The sequence below is a fragment of the Dama dama genome, chromosome 32, assembly GCF_033118175.1.
Source record: "Dama dama isolate Ldn47 chromosome 32, ASM3311817v1, whole genome shotgun sequence".
Lineage (NCBI taxonomy): Eukaryota > Metazoa > Chordata > Mammalia > Artiodactyla > Cervidae > Dama > Dama dama.
Window position 1 is genome coordinate 15,080,012 of NC_083712.1, and position 26,164 is coordinate 15,106,175.

A 26,164-nucleotide genomic window follows, 5' to 3' on the forward strand; every position below is an offset into this window, starting at 1 on the left:
TGTTTCTGCCCATGAACCAGCACTTAGAACTAGTAAAATGCACTGCCCAACCTGTAAAGATGGCTGAGAAAAGTGATTATTCTGTATATCATGAAAGATAGGACAAAATATGGATGAATATTAGATATTTTTATCTGCAAATATCAGTTGCAAATATCATTTTGTGTTTATTTACATGTAAAAACTATGCTTTCCAGTTTGAAAATGCTAGCTTTTCTTTCATCAGTTAGTTATCAAATTAGACCTCAATGTACATTTATTTCAAAGTTTTTGAGCTCAATACCTATTCTCATTAATAAATCAATTTTATGTGTCTTTTTAAAATTTTTAGCCATCTTCTTGGCAATAAAATGCTTTTCTTGTTGTTCTGTATCATAAATAAAGTGTGAGATGCTCCCAGGAACTTTTCTTTCTCAAGTTTCTGTCTCCACATATGTTTTATATGTACAGATTCTATTACATCCTGATAGCTACATAAGAATTTTTGTGTGTCTGTGGTTTCTTTTGAGACTTTGCTTACTTCCATGAGGTCTTCACTCCAAATTCACTATCTCAGTGAAAACTTCCCTTTATAGCTAAAATTGCAACTGGCATTTATTGGGATAATGCTTCCTGCATTTATCCATCCTTAGCACACCAGTATGTTTTATCTTTTGATTTTTTGTTTTTTGATTAATGTCTTTCCTGTACTTATGTGTATATTTCATGAGGGCAGGGATTTTTATCTGTGTCATTCACTTGTAACTCCAGTGCCTGTAATTGCTAGATATGTGATAGATATTTAATAAACCTGGTAAATTAATTCATAAGTACTGCTATTTTGTATTTATCAAATTTAAACTTCCCTTAGTAGCTTTTTTAATATAATAGTTGTAACTTCAACTCTTTGACAGTGCTCTGCTTTCCCCCATTCTCCCACTATTATGTATGTATAAATATATATATTAATGTATGTATTATATATGTAAATTACTATTTGCTTTATTATGGCTGTATAAATATTGGTCACTGATAAACCAATAGAGGATCCTGTGATTCAGCCTCTGAGATGGAAAGCAGTCCTCTGGGAGGTTCCCTCTCAAAAACATCTCCCTGCCATCTGCCTCTGACACCTGGATTTTTGGCACTGACCACTCACTTCTTCGTGCTATATCCTGCCTTCCCCCTTGATCCTCTCTGGAAAAGTCAGTGCGCATGGGCAGGGTGGTGACTCATTTGTCCAAGGGCTTTTCAGTGTGAATTAGGGTCCCAGGAGACACAGTGCAGTGGTCCTAGAGTGTGCGTGTAGCTACTGTGAAGCAGGAAACAGGTGCAGAATTGAGAAGGAAGGTCAGAAAAGAGCATTTGAGTTTTGTCCTGATGTTGGGGGAGGAAGCAGCCTGAGGGTGAGCCCCAGTCATTAGATAGGATAAGCAGAGGTGGGAGGTGCTTACAGAGGCTAGTCACCCAGCACCTCCTTCTGCTGATGGAGAAACAGGCTTGAAGGAGCCCAACACCACATAGCTGGAAAATAGCCGACTTGCTTCCAGAACCTCCTTTTTCATCCTCCCAGTCTATTTCTGAATATTCATTGCTGTCTCTGTTGGCAGATCCAGCTCTTGTCTCTAAAATCAGCAAAGTCTACTCTTGCAGAGTCCATGCTTCCTTCCAGTTTTCATCCTAAGAGATTAAACTGAATGTGTCAGCTGTCCAGTGTTGCTCTTACCAAACTCTAGGCACAAGCTCCCCCACTATCCACTACAATATCTAGTTACTTAAAAGTTATATATTCTGTTATTATCCGGTAGATGAGTAGTTGCCAATGAATAACGGTCTTTTCAGCTTCCAATGCCTCATTTTGCATTATCTGACAGTGATTTCTATCCATCATTCTTGCTTTTCAGCTCTCTAATTGCTGTTAAGCCATTTTTAATGCCACGTAAATGTGTACATGGTTACCAACATATATTAATCTTTTTACATATAATTCACTGTTTTAATTAAGAGGAAATTGATATAGCAGGTCAGTTCAGTTGCTCAGTTGTGTCCAACTCTTTGTGATCCCATGAATTGCAACATGCCAGGCCTCCCTGTCCATCACCAACTCCCGGAGTTTACTCTGTATAACAGTTAGATATACTCTAAAAGGGAAAAGAAACCATGGTAAATATCCCACCACTATTACAAGATGATATCAGACAGAAAGTGACACCCAAATCAGATGGTGCGCCCTATGGAAAGAAGATGAGCCTGTTTTATGTATCAAATTGAAAAAAAAAAGAATAAGAAATTGCAATAAAAAGGGAAAGAGAAAAGATATCTAAACTTGAAAGGTTCAATGACTGACATTTTATATTCTGCTTTTAGGAAAAGCATAGTCAACCTTTTAATTAGCTGATTCTCCTAAAGCCTAACTTCTGCTTTATCATTTATAATCATGTAATCCATTCGCTCTTAAATTATCTGTTAACATGTGACAGTTTTTTATTGTTAATGGAGGATATCTATATGTCACCTTTAGTTATAATTTATCTGATTAAAATGACACAGAAGTCTTGGAAGTGTATTTATCAAACTAAAAAAACACTATTTTTGCTATTGTTTGAAAAAGTGATCTGGTATCATATTCTATTGATGGTGTTATTGACATAAGGACAAACTTAGTAAAATGTTTACTACACATCTTAAAAATTTATATAAGTAAATTTTCTAAGAATGTGTTTTAGTGTCAAGGATTTTGGAGCAAGGAAAAGAAAAATTACGTGGTACAGAAGATGTAAATGATAGCAGGGCCCCAAGGCTGACTTGGAATAGTTACAGTATTTCCCTGAAAAGCTAATATGGAACTTTGAGTCAAACTTTGGGAATTTTAATTCTGTTTTTGTCTTAACATGCAGTGGCAAGGCAGTGAGTTGTGTCTAACTTGTTCATTAATACAGCCGAAATAGCTAGATTGACCTCCAAATGGCCTTCTGGCCAGCTATGGAGTCAGGCCTTTACATCTAGACAGTAACTTAGGTGCTGCCTCATTAAATCACTAAGCAGTGGTTTTATATCCTATATAAAAGCAGCCCAGGGCTTGGCTTGCTAGGACAGAATGTCGATTTTCTTAGTTTTTATCCATCCATCTCGGCCAGAGTCTTGTATTAAGTGATGGTCCTTCAGTGTTTGCTGGAAGAATGAAGAATCACTGGTTAAAACAGAAACCATAATTTTCTCTTGAATTATGAACTTTTGGATTTTGTGCTTGACCAGTACAAATAAATAAGGAATTATTCAGTGTAACTCTTTCAATGTATAGTTGATAACACAAACCACTTTCTATTAGACTACAAAATTGTCAGGGTTGTAAGAGAGATGAAATAGTATGGACTATACAGGAAAATATAAAAAATTAAAATCCTTCACATAGATTAAAAGAAGTGAGCCAACTGAAAATTTTCTGTTCTTCCATTTTCTAAAAATGAGCACAAAGTTAGAAATTAACATCAAATTCTCTAAGACCAAATGCAAGCATGTTGGTAACAACCGTTGAGGTCATGTCTGAATTTATAGCACTAGTTCTTTTTTTGCGTTCATGGAAATGTGCTATTTTATCTAAAACAGATGCTTACCTCAAGTCTTCTTCATTGTTGCTCAGTCATGTTCAACTCTTTGCAACCCCATAGACCGCAGCACACCAGGATCCTCTGTCCTCCACTATCTCCTAGAGTTTGTTCAGATTCATGTCCACTGAGTCAGTGATGCTTTCCAACCATCTCATCCTCTGTAGCCCTCCTTCTCCTTTTGCCTTCAATTTTTCACAGCATCAGTATTTTTTCCAGTGAGTTGGCTCTTTACATCAGGAGGCCAAGGTATTGAAACTTCGGCTTCAGCATCAGTCCTTCCAATGGATATTCAGGGTTGATTTCCTTTAGGATTGACTGGTTTGATCTCCTTGCAGTCCAAGGGACTCTTGAGAGTCTTCTCCAGCACCATGATTCAAAAGCATCAATACTTTGGTGCTGAGCCTTCTTTGTGGTCCAACTCTCACATCATGAATACTGGAAAAACCATAGCTTTGACTTGATGGACCTTTGTGGGAAAAGTGGTGTCTTTGCTTTTAAATATGCTGTCTAGGTTTGTCATAGCTTTTCTTTCAAGGGACAAGTGTCTTAATTTCATGGCTGCTGTCACAGTCCACAGTGATTTTGGAGCCCAAGAAAATAAAATCTGCCAATGTTTCCACTTTTTCCCCTTCTATTTATCATGAAGTGAAAGGACTGGATGCCATGATCTTAGTTTTTTGAATGCTGAGTTTTAAGCCAGGTTTTCACTCTCCTCTTTCACCTTCATCAAGAGTCTCTTTAGTTCCTCTTGACTTTTTGAGTTTAGAGTAATATCATCTGCATATATGAGGTTATTGATATTTCTCCAGGCAATCTTGATTTCAGCTTGTGAGTCATCCAGCCTGGCATTTTGCATGATGTACTCTGCATACAAGTTAAAATAGCAGAGTGACAATATATAGCATTGACGTGCTCCTTTCCCAATTTTAAACCAGTCCATTTTTCCATGTCTGGTTCTAACTGTTGCTAACTGTCGTTACCTCAGTATTACTCTCTTGAAAGTCATTTCTTTTGTGCTTAGTTTTTAGCACTGTATTCTTACTTTTAAAGTTTTTTTTTTTTTTTTTTTTTTTTGCTAGTTCTTGATCAGTTTAATATATACAGTGCTAATATCTGGGACATTGTCTGAAATGAAGATGGGAAGATTTTTTTTCCCAATTATGTTCCTAACAATGTGATTATATATTAATGAAATAATAAGTTTTGGTTAAACTCCACAGTTTTCTGAAGTGCTAGAATATCTATGGGCTTCCCTGGTGGCTCAGATGGTAAAGAATCTGCCTGCAAAGTGGGGTATCTGGGTTTGATCCCTGGGTTGAGAAGATCCCCTGGAGAAAGGAACAGCTACCCACTTCAGTCCATGAAGTCGTAAAGAGTCAGACACAACTGAGTGACTTAACACTTTCACTTTTTTCCCACAGGATATCTATATCCTCCATTAGTCACATTAGTTAAGCCTAAATTAGTTAACGCATATCAACATCAAATAAAATGGACTCCCCACCCTTGAATTAGTAAATAATACATCCACAAGACTGACCAATCTATGGTCTTAGAAATCAGGATTGTGGTTACCCTTAAGGGAGAGGTGGGAGTGAATTGTCCTAAAGGCCGTTTCTGAAGTGAGAGTAAAGTTTTGTTACTTGACCTGAGTGCTAATTACATGGGTGCATTTTGCCAAAATTCTTTCTGCTATAGAGTTGTGATTCATGCAGTTTTGCATACTTCCATTAAAAGTTTACTTAAAAATTAGTATATGCACAGCTGTCTACAAAAGCTGTTGCATATTTAGCTTTTGGAAACAGCAGTGATGAATGCTGTAAGATCTACACTTAAAAGTCTGGAAATGCTTATCATTCTGTTAACCTGGTGAACCAGAACTATTCATTGCCTTGTATTGACTCCCCAGCATCTGCTTCTATAAATGGAACTGATTTTTTTTCTTTAGACATTCCTATTTATTCCTATGTCAGGATTGTGATCCTGGTCAGTGGCCAAGAGTGTCAGTGTGGCATGTATCAGTGTGGCAAGGATCAGTGTAGCATGGAGCATACAGGGCATGGATCAGTGGCAGCCAGTCAAGAGGAGCAAAGTCAGGGGCTGTTGACTAAACTATGTTTCACATCTTTTGCTTTCACCCCAGTTAAATTTGGCTTTTGCCTAACAAATGGTTCAGTTTGAGTGGGAATTTCAATTTTGAATGAGATGTCTCCAACTAGTAAGTAGCTATTAGTTGCTAAGATAGGATGGTAACAATAGTATTCACCCAGCTGATAGACAAAAAACAAACACACATGGTTATCATTACTCCAGTCATCCAACAGATAAAGAGTTGCCCATTCCAGCATATATATTAAGTGCCTTGGATACTGTCAGAAAAAGTATCTGCCTAAATTAATTCATGAAGTGATACTTCTGGACCACCAACCCAGATAATATCTCTTCAGAACAGAAAATTCATCTGTGTTTTCCAACTGTTCATGTTATTGCAGTGTGAAACCATCATATTGGTTACAAAATCCAGATGAAAGACAGTGATGGCCATGCTTCAGTCTACCACATTCGTAATATTGAATATTTGTGTTTGATCACTCAATTGCCCTCAGGCGTAAGAAAGCTATTCTAATCATATCAGTATTTGATAAACAGACTGAGAAGTTTGGCTCTGGGTATAAAGTCTGTCTTCTTAACCTGTTTTCAGAGCATTTATGGTGTCACAATATCCCAGTCTTGAAGAAGATACAAAAGAAGGTATGAAATATAAAGATGTAAAAGACAATGTAAAAGAAAAAACCTTTTAATGTCAAGGAAGTTAGCAGCCTGTCATCCTACTCGTCTCTTCCATGTAGCCCTGTTGTTCATCCTATTACTTTTTTTTTTCATTTATTTTTATTAGTTGCAGGCTAATTACTTTACAATATTGTAGTGGTTTTTGCCATACATTGACATGAATCAGCAATGGATTTACAAGTATTCCCGATCCCGATCCCCCCTCCCACCTCCTTCTCCACCCGATTCCTCTGGGTCTTCCCAGTGCACCAGCCCGAGCACTTGTCTCATGCATCCAACCTGGGCTGGTGATCTGTTTCACCATAGATAATATACATGTTTCAATGCTGTTCTCTTGAAACATCCCACCCTCGCCTTCTCTCACAGAGTCCAAAATTCTGTTCTGTACATCTGTGTCTCTTTTTCTGTTTTGCATATAGGGTTTTCATTACCATCTTTCTAAATTCCATATATATGTGTTAGTATGCTGTATTGGTCTTTATCTTTCTGGCTTATTTCACTCTGTATAATGGGCTCCAGTTTCATCCATCTCATTAGAACTGATTCAAATGAATTCTTTTTAATGGCTGAGTAATATTCCATGGTGCATATGTACCACAGCTTCCTCATCCATTCGTCTGCTGATGGGCATCTAGGTTGCTTCCATGTCCTGGCTATTATAAACAGTGCTGCGATGAACATTGGGGTGCACGTGTCTCTTTCAGATCTGGTTTCCTCAGTGTGTATGCCCAGAAGTGGGATTGCTGGGTCATATGGCAGTTCTATTTCCAGTTTTTTAAGAAATCTCCACACTGTTCTCCATAGCGGCTGTACTAGTTTACATTCCCACCAACAGTGGAAGAGGGTTCCCTTTTCTCCACACCCTCTCCAGCATTTATTGCTTGTAGACTTTTGGATAGCAGCCATCCTGACTGGCATGTAATGGTACCTCATTGTGGTTTTGATTTGCATTTCTCTGATAATGAGTGATGTTGAGCATCTTTTCATGTGTTTGTTATCCATCTGTATGTCTTCTTTGGAGAAATGTCTGTTTAGTTCTTTGGCCCATTTTTTGATTGGGTCATTTATTTTTCTGGAATTGAGCTGCAGGAGTTGCTTGTATATTTTTGAGATTAATCCTTTGTCTGTTTCTTCATTTGCTATTATTTTCTCCCAATCTGAGGGCTGTCTTTTCACCTTGCTTATAGTTTCCTTTGTTGTGCAAAAGCTTTTAAGTTTCATTAGGTCCCATTTGTTTATTTTTGCTTTTATTTCCAATATTCTGGGAGGTGGGTCATAGAGGATCCTGCTGTGATTTATGTTGGAGAGTGTTTTGCCTATGTTCTCCTCTCAATAGATGCAGAAAAAGCCTTTGACAAAATTCAACATCCATTTATGATTAAAACTCTCCAGAAAGTAGGAATAGAAGGAACATACCTCAACAAATAAAAGCTATATATGACAAACCCACAGCAAGCATCACCCTCAATGGTGAAAAATTGAAAGCATTTCCCCTGAAATCAGGAACAAGACAAGGGTGCCCACTCTCACCACTACTATTCAACATAGTTTTGGAAGTTTTGGCCACAGCAATCAGAGCAGAAAAAGAAGTAAAAGGAATCCAGATAGGAAAAGAAGAAGTGAAACTCTCGCTGTTTGCAGATGACATGATCCTCTACATAGAAAACCCTAAAGACTCTACCAGAAAATTACTAGAGCTAATCAATGAATATAGTAAAGTTGCAGAATATTAAATTAACACACAGAAATCCCTTGCATTCCTATACACTAACAATGAGAAAACAGAAAGAGAAATTAAGGAAATAATACCATTCACCATTGCAACAAAAAGAATAAAATACTTAGGAGTATATCTACCTAAAGAAACAAAAGACCTATATATAGAGAACTATAAAACACTGATGAAAGAAATCATAGAGGACACAAACAGATGGAGAAGTATACCGTGTTCATGGATTGGAAGAATCAATATTGTCAAAATGGCTATACTACCCAAAGCAATCTATAGATTCAATGCAATCCCTATCAAGCTACCAATGGTATTTTTCACAGAACTATAACAAATAATTTCACAATTTGTATGGAAATACAAAAAACCTCGAATTGCCAAAGTAATCTTGAGAAAGAAGAATGGAACTGGAAGAATCAACCTGCCTGACTTCAGACTATACTACAAAGCCACAGTCATCAAGACAGTATGGTACTGGCACAAAGACAGAAATACAGATCAATGGAACAGAATAGAAAGCCCAGAGATAAATCCACGAACCTATGGACACCTTATCTTTGACAAAAGAGGCAAGAGTATACAATGGAAAAAGACAACCTCTTTAACAAGTGGTGCTGGGAAAACTGGTCAACCACTTGTAAAAGAATGAAACTGGAACACTTTCTAACACCATACACAAAAATAAACTCAAAATGGATTAAAGATCTAAATGTAAGATCAGAAACTATAAAACTCCTAGAGGAGAACATAGGCATCCTATTACTTTTTAAATGTCAATAATGCCTAGTTTGTCAGACATGCTTTATGTAGATAATTCAGTTCTGGCTGGTTTACACATTGGGCATGGATGCAGTGAGTGCTAAAAGCATGAATTTATAGATATAAGTGAGGGTAAAGTGAAAGGGATAATGTTACTTGTGACTAAATTAATACACACATGGAACTTCACCCAGCCAGAATGGAAACACAACTCTAGAACATCATTAAAAATTAGTGTAATAAATAAAACCTGAGCATTATGAGTTAGTTTGTATTAAACAATTAAATGAAATATACTCTTCATTTTGCTAATAATATAAATATATGAGTATCAAGAAATGCATTTTCAATATTTCAGTCATGATTATATATCATATTATTATTAATATCACCATTCTAAAGTAATTCCCAAAGGAGAAAATGAAAAGTAATACAAGATCAGAATTCATTGCTATTTTCCAATCTTTGGCAAAGGAAAAAAGAATGATTCAAATCACTAGTTTTAGTAAATACATTGCTTATCTTCTTTTACTAGCTTAAAATTCTCTGTACATTTCCCAGCAATATAATATTTTGATTAAATATGACCTATTCCCTAGAATTTACAGAGGATTATGTGTCAATCACAGTTATTCTTAACATATCATGTGCCAATATGCTTTTGATTTTTGAGTCATGAATAACAATTATATCATATTCTTATGATGAAAATAAAGTAGCATTAAAAAACTAGGTATGCATTTTAATACAACATGTACTATTTTACATCTTAATATCAAGTTTTCATTCAAAAGAAACTCTAGCTAATATAGAAAAAAGAAGTATATATATATGATCTAAATTTTCCAAAAGAGTTCATGCACCAACAATGGATGCTGTGAATAAATTTGGATTATTCTTTGTCTGGGATTTTGTCGGTTTTGTTTGGCATATTGTTTAAGGCAGGCAAGAGTGAATTAGACAAAGTCCTATATCGTCATGTGGGCAATTAAGACCTGGGTTGAACACTTAAAATGCTGTACATTAGGTCAATCAATACTAGGAAAGCAGAACCAATACTAGTGAATAGTAACCATTTTGGCTGAATTCTCTGGGTCAACATCAGTTGCCCATGTAGAAATATGCTTATGGTGTCATTAATCTCAGGAGCCAAGACCTTAAATATTTATTGAAGTCATCACCGTTGCTGCCAATATCCCATAAACTTTGTATGAAAGTTTCCAGAGGCACCTAATTACACCTTACTGACCTAGTAGTTCTCTATCTCGCCAAATACTTGATTTCCACTGAGTAAACACTGTCAGTACTGACTGAAGTATTATCTACAGACAATGAAGTCTTATGTCATGAATTTATAGACCTGAGGTATCCTAGGGGATTCTTTGACAGTTAATTCAAAAAAGCCCTATTAATTATACATACCAATTCAACATATAACATAATTGGTTCTGGAATTAGAATGTGAATTTCTCTTTGAGAAGAGACTGGTGCTTGTTACTTGTCAATTGTCATAAGGAGCAGGTAAATAAATTATTTCACAGACTATTTATAAGGAATCTAAATGTATTATCATATAGTTGTATATCAATAGTAATGAAAGAGCATATTTGTTTCTCTTTGAATAACTATCACTCTTTTAATTTATGCATTTCACTGGCACTTCGATTTTCTCATTTGTTAAAAAAACCAATCATTTGACTAGCAGATTCAAAATATCTTTCCTATTAAACCCCTTAAAATCATGCCACAAAGACATTTATTTCCTTCTTGATTCCTCTATTTTTATGCTGTCATTGATGTATTAAAATGAAAATCTTATCTTAGATTTTTATTTATTGAGTAAAGTAATAAGTGTATGGAAAGTTACCAAATAAATGATATTCTCACACTTTGGAAGACTGCCAAGCATGCTTTTAATTCAAACTATATTCAGAATGTGTGGGACCCTAGTACTATATTTACATCATAGGAAAATGACCTCTTCCTGATTTGTTCCATGCTCTGTAAATCTGAGAAATGTTGAGACTCCATTTTCTAATAAGTAAGACTTCCTTGGTGTGAGTTTCCCAGAGTCGTGTGTCATATGTGTATACGTGTGTGTGGTTATATATCTGTATCTATCTATTAATATCTATCGAGACAAGAAAGCCTCAACAGTAACCATGATAGGAAAGGGAATGTGCAAAAAAATAGAAACAGACATTAGTAGATAGAAAATTTATTAGAGTAGGGGTTAGAGATCTGGAGCTTGTCCCAGTATCATTGTGGACAAACTTTATGAACTCCAAGAAACCATTCTTATATGTTTATATTTTTCATACATGTAAGATGATAATACACTCTTTATCTGAGGCTGCAGATTCTGTTTCCCAAATGTCCTCTTTAGGTTCTCTCAGAAATCTCTACTTTTTAATGAAAAATTCTTCTTATACCTCTAAATTCGTTATAAACCTTTTGGTTAGGAATGCAATGAGGCAGAGCCTACAAGTGTTAAAAAAAAAAAAAAAACTATCAGTGATGAGTTGGGTTCTGATATCATGTTGGGATATAAAATGGATTATCATCATTGAAACTTCTTCAGGTGTTTTTCCACTTCTAATTTTTATAGTATTAATGCTTCTTTCTCATGTAAGTCATACACATTTGCATGTTACTATCATTAGTTTTGGTGTTGGTCATAGTTCATACAAACTAAAAGTATTTCACTTAACTGCATCGTACCATGTCCCCATATTTTACATTGTGGAAATTGTGACCCCACTTACTGTGTTATCACAGAGATATAAAGTATTTGCTTAAACAATAAGTATTTTTAAGTGATTAACTCAAAAAATGAGTAAAACCTTGCCTGTGAAACTCAGAGGTGTTACACAGCATAAAATTTAGCATTAAATTCATTTTATATGTTTTTCAGTGTTTGTGGTGGTGAAATGCACACTTCACACTACAGTGTACTCAGATATGTAGGAAGTGAAAGGTAAAAATACCAAGTAGGGAAAACTTTTGCCTAAAATTTGTATCTAAATAGGAAGAGTGAAATGGGGCAGTGGCCAGGGTGGACTTCGGGAGCATACTTTCCGAGCTCAGCTCTTGCAAAGACCTCTGGCCATTCTCAGACACTTTTCCCATCTTCGTGTTTGCATGAGGTAATTCACAGGAAGCACATCTAACACTATGACTATTCAATACAGTTTGGTTCAATGGTTCTCACAAATGGCCCTGGGAGTCTTTGGCCGTCCATGCGATTTCTATAGGCTTCTGTAAAATCAAAACTATATTCATAAAAATATAAGGATATTATTTAGCTTTTTCACTCTCTTTCTTAAACTTTTTCACTCACTTTCTTAAACATTTTCACTCTCTTTCTTAAACTCTGGGGAGTTTTTCACAGGCTATTTGAAGTGTGAAATTATGAATATGGAAAATATGGAAACAGATATAAAAATTGAATATGGAAACAGTTATAAGAATTCAGCTTTCTTCAATTTTAGCCAAATAAGATTTGCATAATGTAAAATAGTGCCTCTCTTCTCTGTAAGTATTTTTGTTTTGGAAAATGCAGTTATTTCTATATACTACTATTTTTTTTCCTTGACTTTTGATCTTTGTGCTTATTGTTACTTGTGTCTGGAATATTCTGTCCTCCACTCTCTACTTGACATTTATGTCTCCACTTGAATGCCAATTCCTCAGAAAAGTTTCCGCAGATCTTCAACTTGAAGAAACCCTTGATCTTTTTGTACAGTGAGAAAGACATACTCTAATTTTCAACTTGTCTTGTTTTCTTTGTAGCCTTTAACATTTCTTAAAATTATATTGCCCATTTTTTCACTCTTTTAATATCTATAATCAATAAATCTCAAAAATATTTATGTTAAATGAGAGAAATCAAATACAAAATGTCATGTAATTTGTCATGTAATTTATAAAAAATTCTAGAAATGTCAGATATGTAGTGAAATTGTTTTCTGTGTCTGGAAATGGGGAGAGGAATTTACTACAAAGGGGCTTAATAGGCCTTTTAGAGTGAGGAGATTCTTTTAAACCTATAGGCTAAGATAATTTCTCAGAAATAAAGAGTGTGTATGCTAAAAGGGCAAGATATGCACTTGGAAAAAATTCACCTAAAAGCATTAATTCCAAGACTAATCTTAGTAAAATTAATAGATTTTAAAATAAGTAGCAGAAATAAATATCCTTTAGGCTTCAAGACATCCATGAAATCATTTCAAAGGGACATAAAGTCAGATTGGTATTATTTTGAGAGTAACTTACAAAGAAAGAACACAGAAGACAAACATTTTGAGGAACTCTAGAAAAGAATGCAGTGCTAAGACTTCATGTCCATCCAAGTGGTCATGTAACTATCAATATACATAAATCATTTGTAAACACACAAAACTGAAGAAAATGCCCAGCATCACGAACTCTTTGTGAGAAAGCTACTGTGGGATAGTAATGAAGGAATCAATGCTTGGGGAAGCTGGCAAAGGACTGATTATCTTATTCAGTTCAGTTCAGTCGCTCAGTTGTGTCTGACTCCTATGGACCACAAGGACTGCACCATGCCAGGCCTCCTTGTCTAACACCAGCTCCCGGAGTTTACTCAAACTCATGCCCATTGAGTCGGTGATGCCATCCAACCATCTCATCCTGTGTCATCCCCTGCTCCTCCTGCCTTCAATCTTTCCCAGCATCAGGATCTTTTCAAATGAGCCAGTTCTTTGCATCAGGTGGCCAAAGCATTGGAGTTTCGGCTTCAGCATCAGTCCTTCAAATGAATAATCAGGACTGATTTCCTTTAGGATGGACTGGTTGGATCTCATTGCAGTCCAAGGGACTTTCAGGAGTCTTCTCCAACACCACAGTTCAAAAGTATCAATTCTTTGGTGCTCAGCTTTCTTTATAGTCCAATTCTCACATCCATACATGACTACTGGAAAAACCATAACTTTGACTAAACAGACCTTTGATGGCAAAGTAATGTCTCTGCTTTTTAATATGCTGTCTAGGTTGGTCATAACTTTTCTTCTAAGGAGTAAGCTTCTTTTAATTTCATGGCTGCAGTCACCATCTGCAGTGATTTTGGAGCCCCCCAAAATAAAGTCTATCACTATTTTCATTGTTTCCCCATCTATTTGCCATTACGTGATGGGACCAGATGCCATGATCTTAGTTTTCTGAATGTTGAGTTTTGAGCCAACTTTTCACTCTCCTCTTTCACTTTCATCAGGAGGCTGTTTAGTTTTTCTTCACTTTCTGCCATAAGGGTGGTATCATCTGCATATCTGAGGTTATTGATATTTCTCCTGGAAAACTTGATTCCAGCTTGTGCTTCATCCAGCCCAGCATATCTCATGATGTACTCTGCATAGAAGTTAAATAAGCAGGTTGACAATATACAGCTTTGATGTACTCCTTTCCCTATTTGGAACCAGTCTGTTGTTCCATGTCTAGTTCTAACTGTTACTTCCTGACCTGCATACAAATTTCTCAAGAGGCAGGTCAGGTGGTCTGGTATTCCCATCTCTTGAAGAATTTTCCACAGTTTGTTGTGATCCACACAGTCAAAGGCTTTGGCGTAGTCAATAAAGCAGAAATAGTTGCTTTTCTGGAACTCTCTTGCTTTTTTTGATGATCTAAAGGATGTTGGAAATTTGTCTCTGGTTCCTCTGCCTTTTCTAAATCCAGCTTGAATATCTGGAAGTTCACAGTTCACATACTGTTGAAGCCTGACTTGGAGAATTTTGAGCATAACTTTACTAGCATGTGAAATGAGTGCAAATGTGTGGTAGTTTGAGCATTCTTTGACATTGCCTTTCTTTGGGATTGGAATGAAAATTGAACTTTTCCAGTCCTGTGGACACTGCTGAGTTTTCAAAATTTGTTGGCATATTGAATGCAGCACTTTCACAGCATCATCTTTTAGGATTTGAAATAGCTCAACTGGAATTCCATCACTTCCACTAGCCTTGTTTGCAGTGATGCTTTCTAAGGCCCACTTGACTTTGTGTTCCAGGATGTCTGGCTCTAGGTGAGTGATCACATCATCTTGTTTATCTGGGTCATGAAGATCTTTTTTGTATAGTTCTTCTGTGTATTCTTGCCTCCTCTTCTTAATATCTTCTGCTTCTGTTAGGTCCATACAATGTCTGTCCTTTATTGAGCCCATCTTTGCATGAAATGTTCCCTTGGTATCTCTAATTTTCTTGAAGAGATCTCTAGTTTTTCCCATTCTATTGTTTTCCTCTATTTCTTTGCACTGATCACTGAGGAAGGCTTTCTTATCTCTCCTTACTGTTCTTTGGTACTCTGCATTCAAATGGGTATATTTTCCCTTTTCTCCTTTGCTTTTCACTTCTTTTCTTATCACAGCTATTTGTAAGGCCCCCTCAGACAACTATTTTGCTTTTTTGCATTTCTTTTTCTTGGAGATGGTCTTGATTCCTTTCTCTTGTACAATGTCATGAACCTCTGTCCCTAGTTCTTCAGACACTCTATCAGATCTAATCCCTTGAATCTATTTGTCACTTCCACTATATAATCCTGTATAATTCCGCTGTATAATTCCCCACAGAGACTGAGACAGAACTGTCTCTGACCATCTCCTGTAGAGGTCCGGGTCAGCAGTGGACTGCTGCAGAGGCCGGGGCTCCGGGTGTAGCAGACCTGGGTATGGCATAAGCCCTCTTGGAGGAGGTTGCCATTTACCCCAACTTGGAGCTGCCAGAACTTACCCAGGACTGGGAAATAGACTCTCGGCAGACACAAACAGGATGTTCTGTGCAACAGGACCCAGGAGAAAGGAGCAGTCACCCCTCAAGAGACTGACCCAGACTTTCCTGAGAGTACCCAGGAGTCTCTGGTGGAACCATGGGTTGGTGGTGGCTGCTGCAGGGTTGGGGCACTGAGTGTAGCAGTACATGCATAGGACCTTCTGAAGGAGGTCACCATCATCTTCATTACCTCCGCTATAGTTGGGCCCCAGGTAAATAACAGGAAGGGAACACAGCTCCACCCATCAACAGAAAACTGGATTAAAGATTTACTGAGCATGTCCCCACCCATCGGAACAAGACCCAGTTTCCCCCTCAGTCAGTCTCTCCCATTAGAAAGCTTCCATTAGGAAGCTCTCATCAGGATACTTCCATAAGCCTCTTATCCTTCTCCATCAGAGGGCAGACAGAATGAAATCCACAGTCACAGAAAACTAACCAACCTGATCACATGGACCACAGCCTTGTCTAACTTAATGAAACTATGAGCCATGCTGTGTGGGGCCACCCAAGACAGACGAGTCAGGGTGGAGAGTTCTGACAAAATGTGGTCCACTGGGGAAGGGAATGGCAAATCACTTCAGCATTCTTGCCTTGAGAATCCTTTGAACAGTATGAAGAGGCAAAAAGGACACTGAAAGATGAATTTCCCAGGTCGGTAGGTGCCCAATATGCTACTGGAGATGAGTGGAGAAATAACTCCAGAAAGATCGAAGAGACGGAGCCAAAGCAAAAACAACACCCAGTTGTGGATGTGACTGGTGATGGAAGCAAAGTCTGATGCTGTAAAGAGCAATGTTGCATAGGAACCTGCAATGTTAGGTCCATGAATCAAGGCAAACTGGATGTGGTCAAACAGGAGATGGCAAGAGTGAACATCGACATTTTAGGAATCAGTGAACTAAAATGGACTGCAATGGGTGAATTTAATTCAGATGACCGTTATATCTACTACTGTGAGAAAGAATCTCTTAGAAGAAATGGAGTAGCCATCATAGTCAACAAGAGTCCGAAATGCAGTACTTGGATGCACTCTTAAAGACAGAATGATCTCTGTTCATTTCTAAGGCAAACCATTCAATATCACAGTAATCCAAGTCTATGCCCTGACCATTAATGCTGAAGAAGCTGAAGTTGAATGGTTCTATGGACCTACAAGACCTTCTAGATCTAATACCCAAAAAAGATGTCCTTTTCATTATAGGGGACTGGAATCCAAAAGTAGGAAGTCAAGAAACACCTGGAGTAACAGGCAAATTTGGCCTTGGAGTACAGAATGAAGCAGGGCAAAGGCAAATAAAGTTTTGCCAAGAGAATGCACTGGTCATAGCAAACACCCTCTTCCAACAACACAAGAGAAGTGTCTACACATGGACATCAGATGGTCAACACTGAAATCAGGTTGATTACATTTTTTGCAGCCAAAGATGAAGAAGCTCTATGCAGTAAGCAAAAACAAGACTGGGAGCTGACTGTGGCTCAGATCATGAATTCCTTATTGCCAATTTCAGACTTTGAAGAAAGTGGGGAAAACCACTAGACCATTCAGGTTATCTTATTAGATCACCAGAAATTTTACTCACTCTTTTTTTTCCATCACTAACCAATATCTGAAGTTAGACTGAATCAACACCATTTAGAACAGATAATTTGTTAGTGCTTATTATAAGGCCATAAAGAAGGCTAAGCACTGAGGAATTGCTGTTTACACATTGTGGTGCTGGAGAAGACTCTTGAGTCCATTGTACTGCAAAGAGATCCAGTCAGTCTTCCTAAAGGTAATCAACCCTGAATATTCATTGGGAGGACTGATGCTGAGGTTGAAGCTCCTATATTTGGCCATCTGATGCAAAGACCTGACTCATTGGAAAAGACCCTGATGCTGGGAAAGATTGATGGCAGGGGAGAAGGGGACAACAGAGGATGAAATGGTTAGATAGCATCACCAACTCAATGAACATTAATCTGAGCAAACTCCAGGAGATAGAGAAACACAGGGAAGACTGGCGTGCTGCAGTCCATGGGGTCGCAAAGAGTTGGACACAACTTAGTGACTGAACAACAACCATTATAAGGCTACATTTAAAGCTATATATATGTGTGTCTGTGTGTATACACACACACATATACATTAATCTTATATACATATCAATTAATTTTATATATGTAATATGTAGATTACTATATATGTTTCAAGGAGCTTCCCAGGTGGCTCAGTGGGTAAAGAATCCACCTGCATGCAGGAGACTCAGGAGACACACATTTGATCTCTTGTTCGGGAAGATCCCCTGGAGAAGGAAATGGAACTCACTCCAGTATTCCTGCCTGGAGAATCCCATGGACACAGGAGCCAGGCGAGCTACAGTTCATAGGGTTGCAAAAAAAGAAATATGACTGAAGCGACTGAGCATGCATATATAAATCAAATTTCACAGCAATACTGAAACATAGATACTACCACCCGATTTTATGGATGAGGAAGTTACAGCAACTTGCTCAAAGTCAGACGTCTTACAGCTAATACAGCCAGACACCAGCATTTGCACGCCCAGACCACAGACTCTGAGTAGGCGTACTCGTGCATGCAGCTCAGCGATGTCTCTCACTCCATCCAGGCAGCAGAACTACCTGGCTTCCTGTCTCAGTATTCTTGCAAAAATCCTCATGTCTTGAATCTTCCGAGCAGCTTACAAATAGAAAAATGTTAAGACTGAGAAAGTGAGAAAACTGTTAACTAATTAAAGTGTATGCATTTGTTAAAACACTCCTAGACCTCGGGGCCCAAAAGACACATTTCTTGTATCTTTCTCATATTCTGTTGTATTAAAGTCTTCAAAAAAGTATACTGTACAAAGGGCAAAGAGCATTATGTCAAAAATCTTCCTTCTATCTGGCCTTTAAATTGACTGTGACAGAATTCAAAACAAATACCTTTCAGATTTCATGGTGACGTCCTGGCAACACCCAAGTCTGCATTTCCAGAATGACCCCCCTCACCACAATGTATATGTATTTTACTTTCTCCATCAGTAAACAAAGTTTAAATACATTAGTTTGCTATTAATAACAGTCTGATCAATCCTATCTTCTGTTCTACAAATTATATATTGGCCTTAATTAGTAAAATTAATTTTAAAATATCCTGACTTCATAGAGTCATTTATTATGTACTGTGTGCTCCTGGAGATTAGAAAAACTTTATATAAGGAAGTGGGAGAAGAACTCAAAAAAATTATCTCTAAATAGATTTGCAGTGCACTGAAATAGTAGCTAACCAGGAAAGGGTAATTTTAGGTATTTTCTTATATGGCTAAAACCAAGGAAATGAGAACAATATTGGAAAGGGATGTTCTGCATGACAACTTTATTTCAGAAATTAAAATTACATGGCAGCCCCATTCGTCAACACATACACATATTGCTTGCCTGAAAAGATATTACAAAATATGGCCCTGAAGTTTTCAGTAATGTGAGAGTAAATTACAGTATGAGAGTTTCTCCAAGATAGTTAACATTTACATGTTAAATGATTAAAGTAAATTCTTTGTGAAAAAGAGTCTTGAAAATGGCATGATGATAAAAGAGACTATATTAAGTCTTTCAGCCCTGGCCAGAAAAACATGAACAGAACTATCTACACCAATATCAAATGGTAACCAAATGAAGCCTCCATGGAAAGTAAACGCTCAGTCTTCTTTATTTGAGAAAATAGTTGTATTTCCAGAAAGTGGAATTATATTCAGCTTTCTTTCTGTTAATATGTATTACTTTATTTCAGTGATTTAATATTATAAAACCAGGTTATATTTGCTATTAAATATGATTTTGAATTATCAGGCTTTGGGATTGAATTATTCTTTTGGTGTTAAGGAATTTTCCTTCAAATCTAAGTTCATTCAGATTTACTCAGAATTTTTATGAGAGAAACTTAGTGACATTAATGTCTTCTTGAAACTAAAGTGGTTATGATGTTTCTCCTTTGCCCCACTGTATGCAGTATTTGAGTAATAGGTACCTTAAGATTGTACTTTTAAAGGATCTTAAATCATACCTTATTAGGAGAATTTTGTATTGATTTCATGTTATAGTGGTCAAAAGTTTTCTTTTTAATGTTGATCTCGGTCTAGTTTTGTAATTGTCTTCAAGCAGTTTGTAAGTAAATGCACTGAGTACCTAATTTATCTTCACATTCGTGTAATCAGTCTTTTTTTGTCATCAATCCATGGAACCACTGTGGTCCAAGTTATGCGCGTCTTCTAATCATCAAATAGACCCCATTCACCTTTCCTCCTACTTGAACTTTTGTCTACTGGGTGATATTTTTAAGAGCCCTTTTCTTCTTGAAACTTGATTTTGTCTAGACTTTCCTTCTTTGGTATTTTTATTTTTTAAGTTATATCATGAAGTCAGCTCTGTCTGCCAATCCCTTAAATATCAATTTCCCCCAAAACACTGCTGCTGCTGCTAAGTCGCTTCAGTCGTGTCCGACTCTGTGCGACCCCGTAGACGGCAGCCCACCAGGCTCCCCCGTCCCTGGGATTCTCCAGGCAAGAACACTGGAACAGTCCTCCACTAGTTCTAATTCTACTTGGTCTCCCTGGACAACCTCATCCACTATCATAAATTTGATTCTTAATCATAGGATGGTGACTCTGTATCTCCAGGATGCCTCTTCCCATTCCCATTCTGCATATCCAGCTTCCCAATGAATGTATTTACTGACTTGTTCCAGACCATCTCAAGCTCCAAATGCTCTTCCCACACTGACCCCTCTATGTCCCTGATCTGCCAGCCACTAGATTTTCCAAGGCAGACACTAGAGTTGCCTTCCTTCATTTCCTTTATCTTGAATAAACACATCCAACTGGCAACCAAACCATTTGATTGCTATCCCATGAACATTTCTAACATCTGTCTTCTCCTCTCTGTGTCTACCAGCACTTACTCTCTGAATTCATTTTCTAATTCACAGGATTTTGTTATCATTTTCTCTTCAGTCTTCTTTCCTCTAGTACCTTTATCCCTAACCTATTTCTCTTGTTGTCCCAATAGTTCAGTTCAGTTCAGTCACTCAGTCGTGTCTGATTCTTTGTGACCCCATGGACTAACAGTAATTGGTCTAAAATTCTAACATAATTGGACTTCCCTGGCAGTCTAGTGGTTAAGAATTTCCATTTCCAATGTGGGGGACATCATTTCCATCCCTGATCAGAGAACTAGGATCCCACATGCAGCACAGGGCACCTAAAAAAAATTTTTTTTATTAAAACATTTTTTAAGATAAAAAATAGAATTATAACATTATCATATCACCCCCTAACATGTAACAGTTAATACCCTTAAAGAGTTCCCAGTAACCCATAAGAAAAATTAAAAGTCTAATTAAAAGTGGTTTACAAAAATAAATATTTTCAGGGAAGACAAATAGGTACTATCATGTTACAAGTAAAATTTGAATAGAAAATCTGATAATGTAAGAGATAAAATTAATTTATACGTGTATAGAGATAGGATTCAGATCTGGCCCTGAGCTACTACATAACACAAAAAAGAATATTGTATATAAGATTGAGCACTTTTCTGTAAGACTTTTTTCTCTTAGAAGAAAATAGGTACTTGTGACACTACATCTGAAGAGAAATTTCTCCTGTGGATCCTCAAACAACCAAAGTTATGTTGTATAGTACTGTCCTCAGACACAGCTTAATGATCAAATGTAGTCATTCTTTATGGCATTATGTCAAGGTGAGACTCTCCAGTAAAAACTGATTACAGGTTGAGTCAAGGCAGTAGTCTATTTGGTTCTCAAGTGAATCAGTTTCCTCCAGGGATCAATTTAATATTTATGAAATACCTTATAAGATATTTTATATACTCTGCAACTGGTATTCTATGAGTATTATCAAACTTCTATTAAGATGTAGGCAGCAGCAAATTTCAGGATATATTTTTCTAGCAAGTGCCTACAACAGAGTTCTTTTTAATGGCTTTAATTAAGGACATTTATTGCCCTTGGTATGGAACTTGAAAAGTGGTAAGATTTTAAAAGACTTGAGTTCATATATATATATTTTAATTTAAGAAGACAAATTGACTTGTATCTGAACAGATTACTTTTTAATTCCCTACAGAATTTTTCAAAGTGAGGACCTGAAGCCAAGGTCAATATTTCCCTCAGAAAACAGTTTGAGATTTTTACAACATCCTAATTGGTAAGCAAATATGTAAATTACATAGGCCATAATATACAAGGTGTGAATAATGGAAACAAGAAAGGTATAAGTAGAATAACATGATAACTGTAATAGTGACTTAAGCATGAAAAATCTAAAATTTATATGCTCAGTCAATTTCCTGTCTTTCTCTAGAAGTATTTTCTTTCCTTCAAAACTTTGAAAATTCGACACATCTTGCTTATGCCTTGTCTTTCCCCTCTCTTATTTCCCCCAAAGAGAAATATATTGACTTTACCACAATAGGTGGTCAAATTTACTATATTCATACCAGAAATGAAATCATCACAAAGATTAAACTTAATATTCTATGGTTTGCAAAAAAAAAAAATAAGCTATTTCTGTCTTCTTAATAGACAGCTAACCACAAAATTAATACATTGCTACCAAGCCATCAGTAAATTTGAAGCACCATCAATAAACTTACTTGCATAAATTTTGTTATAAAAATCAACATAGTGATAGCTAAGCCATTGGAATTTGCTTAGATTACCAAGCAAATATTGGGTAATATTTAGTTTTGCATCTTTCTGGAGAGAAAAAGGAAAAAAAAATACTCCTTAAAAAAAAAATCTGATCATCTGAGTGATTTCTGACTTAGTCTTTATACATATTGATTATGAATATGGCCATCATGTCAAATCAGCTTTGCTACTCTAAACTGGAAGGAGGGGACATGGTGTACCTGTGGCTGATTCTTGCTGATGTATGACAGAAAAGCACAAAATTCTGTAAAGCAATTATCCTTCAATTAAAAGTTTCAAAAAAAATGATTTTCCTAAATGTAACTTAAAGATTATGTTAACATTCATAAAATGAACGTAAGATTAAATTTGAAAGAACACCCCTAACTTACAACTGTATTTATTGAGGTTGGCCATCTAGTTCTTATAGTCTGTTTTAGACTGTACTGAAAGGCCTCCAGCACACAGACTGAAAATATCACTGGCTTGTTTACTGGTCTAAATTGCCCTGTTATCTCTACATCAAAGACTTAATGTTGTGCTTACTATCTAAGTGGTGCTTGTTTCACCGATCTTACCAACTGGAGTTTGTTAAAAAGCTGCTTGCCCTCTGAGTCTTGTGTTACAATTTTTAAGAGTTACTCCACCACTCACACTGTGCTGCTACTCGCGCTTTAAACAAAGTTCATGCCTATGACAGAAATAACTGATGGTTTGCAAATTACACCAGGCAATGGGTCCTCTGCATATTTGGCTCTGTGTCCTTGGAGTGATTTTCAGCATCATTAAGCAGAAAGCACATCATTTCCTAAGTAACAAGGAATGAAGCATGCACAGAGATCCACTTGGCATCTTTTACATAAACTTTCTGTTTTAGATTTGCAGCATTTACATAATATTGGAACAAAACAATATTCAAACATATTTGTGGTGTCAGTTCAATTTCCCCACCGTGCCATACTATGGTCAACCCTGCCAGAGGTTTGTCTGGCTGCTAAATTTTATGACAGGATTCTTTTAATACAGAAATATCCTTTACTTTTTAAAAACTGCATTGACTATTTTTAGAGGGTTTTTTCCTATATAATAAAATGGCTATTTGGAATTTAGGATGATTGGAAATTATTTAGCAAATTGGAAAATGTTTTTATAATTGCTTTGATAATCAGTAGTTTTTGAAATATCCACAACTCTTCTACTACAAAATTAATCTCATAAAACTATATAAAGGAATTATGATTTATGTATATAGGAGTTCTATATATACAAAGGTTTTTTAGCTTTTCCTTTGCAAGTGCAAACTCAAAGCTATATTTAAAGATTTGCTAGATTTTTTTCCTTTGGATCTCTAAAACTATATGTCCTTTAAGATAAGTCAGATTGATTATCTTCCTAACGAAACAAAATTCTCCTACCTCAGTATAGCACTTACTCATTACCTTTGCTACTATGGAAAATGCACTTTAACCATGGAAGGATATTATTTTATTGATTACTTGTGCGGACAATAGCAATATCTACTATATAATATTTATAATTAAAGTTGTGATCCTTTTGACAGTAAGAATGAATATAATAAAAATCTCTCTGCTCCCAAAAAAGGATTACAAATAAACTGCAAACTTGCTTTGGTGAATGTCAGGAATCATCATATGTAATGGTGATATGTGTACGATCAGGACCTGTGCTTGGTAACTTAGGTTGGTTTCTCTCAGAAGTCTCAAAGATAAAATTTGATTGCAGGTAATTTATTTGGAAGCTGATTTTTAGAAACATCAGTAAGGGAGTGAGGAAGTGATGCTAAGAAGGAAGATTGCTTATGTTGGTACCATAACTGGAGTGCAGGTCCTCTGTGGTCTTCCAGGAGGCTATAGGTTCTGTGACTTAGAATCGTCTCAATTGGAGGACAAGGTGTTTTGGGTATTTGCTCATTTTTAGAGAGTGCATTAGTCCTGGGGCATGTTTAGCCTTGTCCACAGCAAATATTGTATATCCGTGTTGGGAAGGAGAGATGCAATAGTTTAGACTTTCTGGCGGTCTTATCTCCAGTTCAGCCTGGGGCCCAAGTGCAGGTTGCAGACTGTGCAAATCTGTATATCCCTTTGGCAGAACTGTTTCTCTCAGGATTTCCAAGCTTATATCCTCTCTCTCTCTCTGTGCCATATTTTCCAGTCTTGGTATGGTTGGTCTTGAACTAATGATCTTTTGGGCAGCTACTGCTTCATGACCCAGAGCAGCAATTTGGGGTGAGACTGAGGAGCTGGTGAAGCATTGGTGGCACCCTGCGGTTTCCGGTGTATCTTATTTGGATGTAGGGAATTTGATGACAAAACTGGGCTAGTCATCATAAAGAGTGGGAATGGTGTGCATAACACAATATAAGCATTTTCCTTCTTTCCAACCTTCTTTGGATTCTATGTGCTGTCAGGCAAGAAATCATTTTAAATAAAATTCTGAATTGTATATATTTTGCCAATAGAGTATTGAAGGATGCCCAAAACTACACTGTCCTATTTGAAGTCTCTCCTTGAGTGTATCTTGTATAGAATTACTTCAGGTCTCTTGCAAAAAGTTATTTTAAATTTCAGGCTACCTAGAATCCTGAGGACAAATGTACCATGACAAATGGGCTGACACTTCAGTGCCAGTCACTGAACTGGTGAAACATCCTGAGGAAGGTTGTGCTCCCGATGGTGGAAAAAGGGAAAACATTGTCGAAAACCTGTGGTGTTCCCCTTGCTTTACACAGATCAGATTCTCCTTTGCAGAATTATTTACCAGTAAGTAGTTGAAATACACTGCTGAGAGGCCTGAGCCTTTCCGCTCGAGAGCTGATAGTCAATGGAAGTCAAGACAAAACTCAACTGGCCGCAAACACCTCAGTGCATGACAGAAGCTCCAGACCCTCCGGGTTCTTCACCCTGGTGACTTCCCTGACGCCCTGGATGCCTGGAGACACACGTGGGAGGCACTGGTTGACGCTCTCCTCTGCAGGACTGGACGAAGGCAGCTGGCCATCTGCGGCCGCTGCCCACAGGACACACAGAGGTCGTTACCCAGCATCCTTCACTCCCGGGAGGGCCCCTCCTGAGAGCACCAGCACCATTCTGTAGCATGGAAGGCTTCCTTAGGCACATGGCAGATTCCTAACACCGATCAAATCTGCTGCTTGTGACTGAAACCACTGCCCATAACTGCTCCTGTCTGTTTCTACAGAACTGCTCCAGAGCTCTGCCCTTTGACCCTGCACCAGACACCCATTCCTTGCCTTTAGTCCCACAGCCCAAGAAAGACCCAGCAGGTTGAACTGAACACTCTTGGTAAGGATTGTAAGACCAGGAGACAAAGCCAGAGTGTCAGGTGTAGCTTTTTTTCTTTTTTTTTAGTAAGAATTTCTGGGATTTTTCTTCCCTTTCTATCTGGCTTGTGAGTGTGGGTGGCCTTTCTTTCTGCGGTTGAAATCTAAAAGGATGGTGGAATCCAACTGTGTCACGTCTTATTCGAGTTGGCATTTGTGGCAGCAGCAACATTCTCTGTTCATTCAGCTGCCCACAAGCTATTATTAGAGAGTTTCCAGAGGTTAGTCACTCAAAATAAACAACTCTCCTATTTTTCCTGCTCTGCTGCCTGGAAATCTCACAAAAAGACTATCTCACTTTAGATTTTGGATCAATTTCTGCACTACCTTTTAAAGGTTTTTAAGGGATTTTATCATACAGTTTGCAAACCGCTAATCTGGACTGTAGTAATTCTGTTATGGAAAGTTTGGTAGAATCAGTTATCACTGGCAATCTGAGACTCATCTGCTAATAATAAAACATGCTCA

General features: G+C 37.1%; 1 protein-coding gene across 1 annotated transcript in view; it reads left to right on the forward strand.

The window, feature by feature from the left end:
• The window catches only part of NEIL3 (nei like DNA glycosylase 3), a 476,510-nt gene that overhangs the window by 259,528 nt on the left and 190,818 nt on the right, over positions 1 to 26,164 (forward strand). Inside the window, exon 5 of the mRNA XM_061134902.1 lies at positions 21,773 to 21,853. The gene's annotated coding sequence lies outside the window, so the exon portion shown is untranslated. The remainder of the gene's footprint in view (positions 1 to 21,772; positions 21,854 to 26,164) is intronic.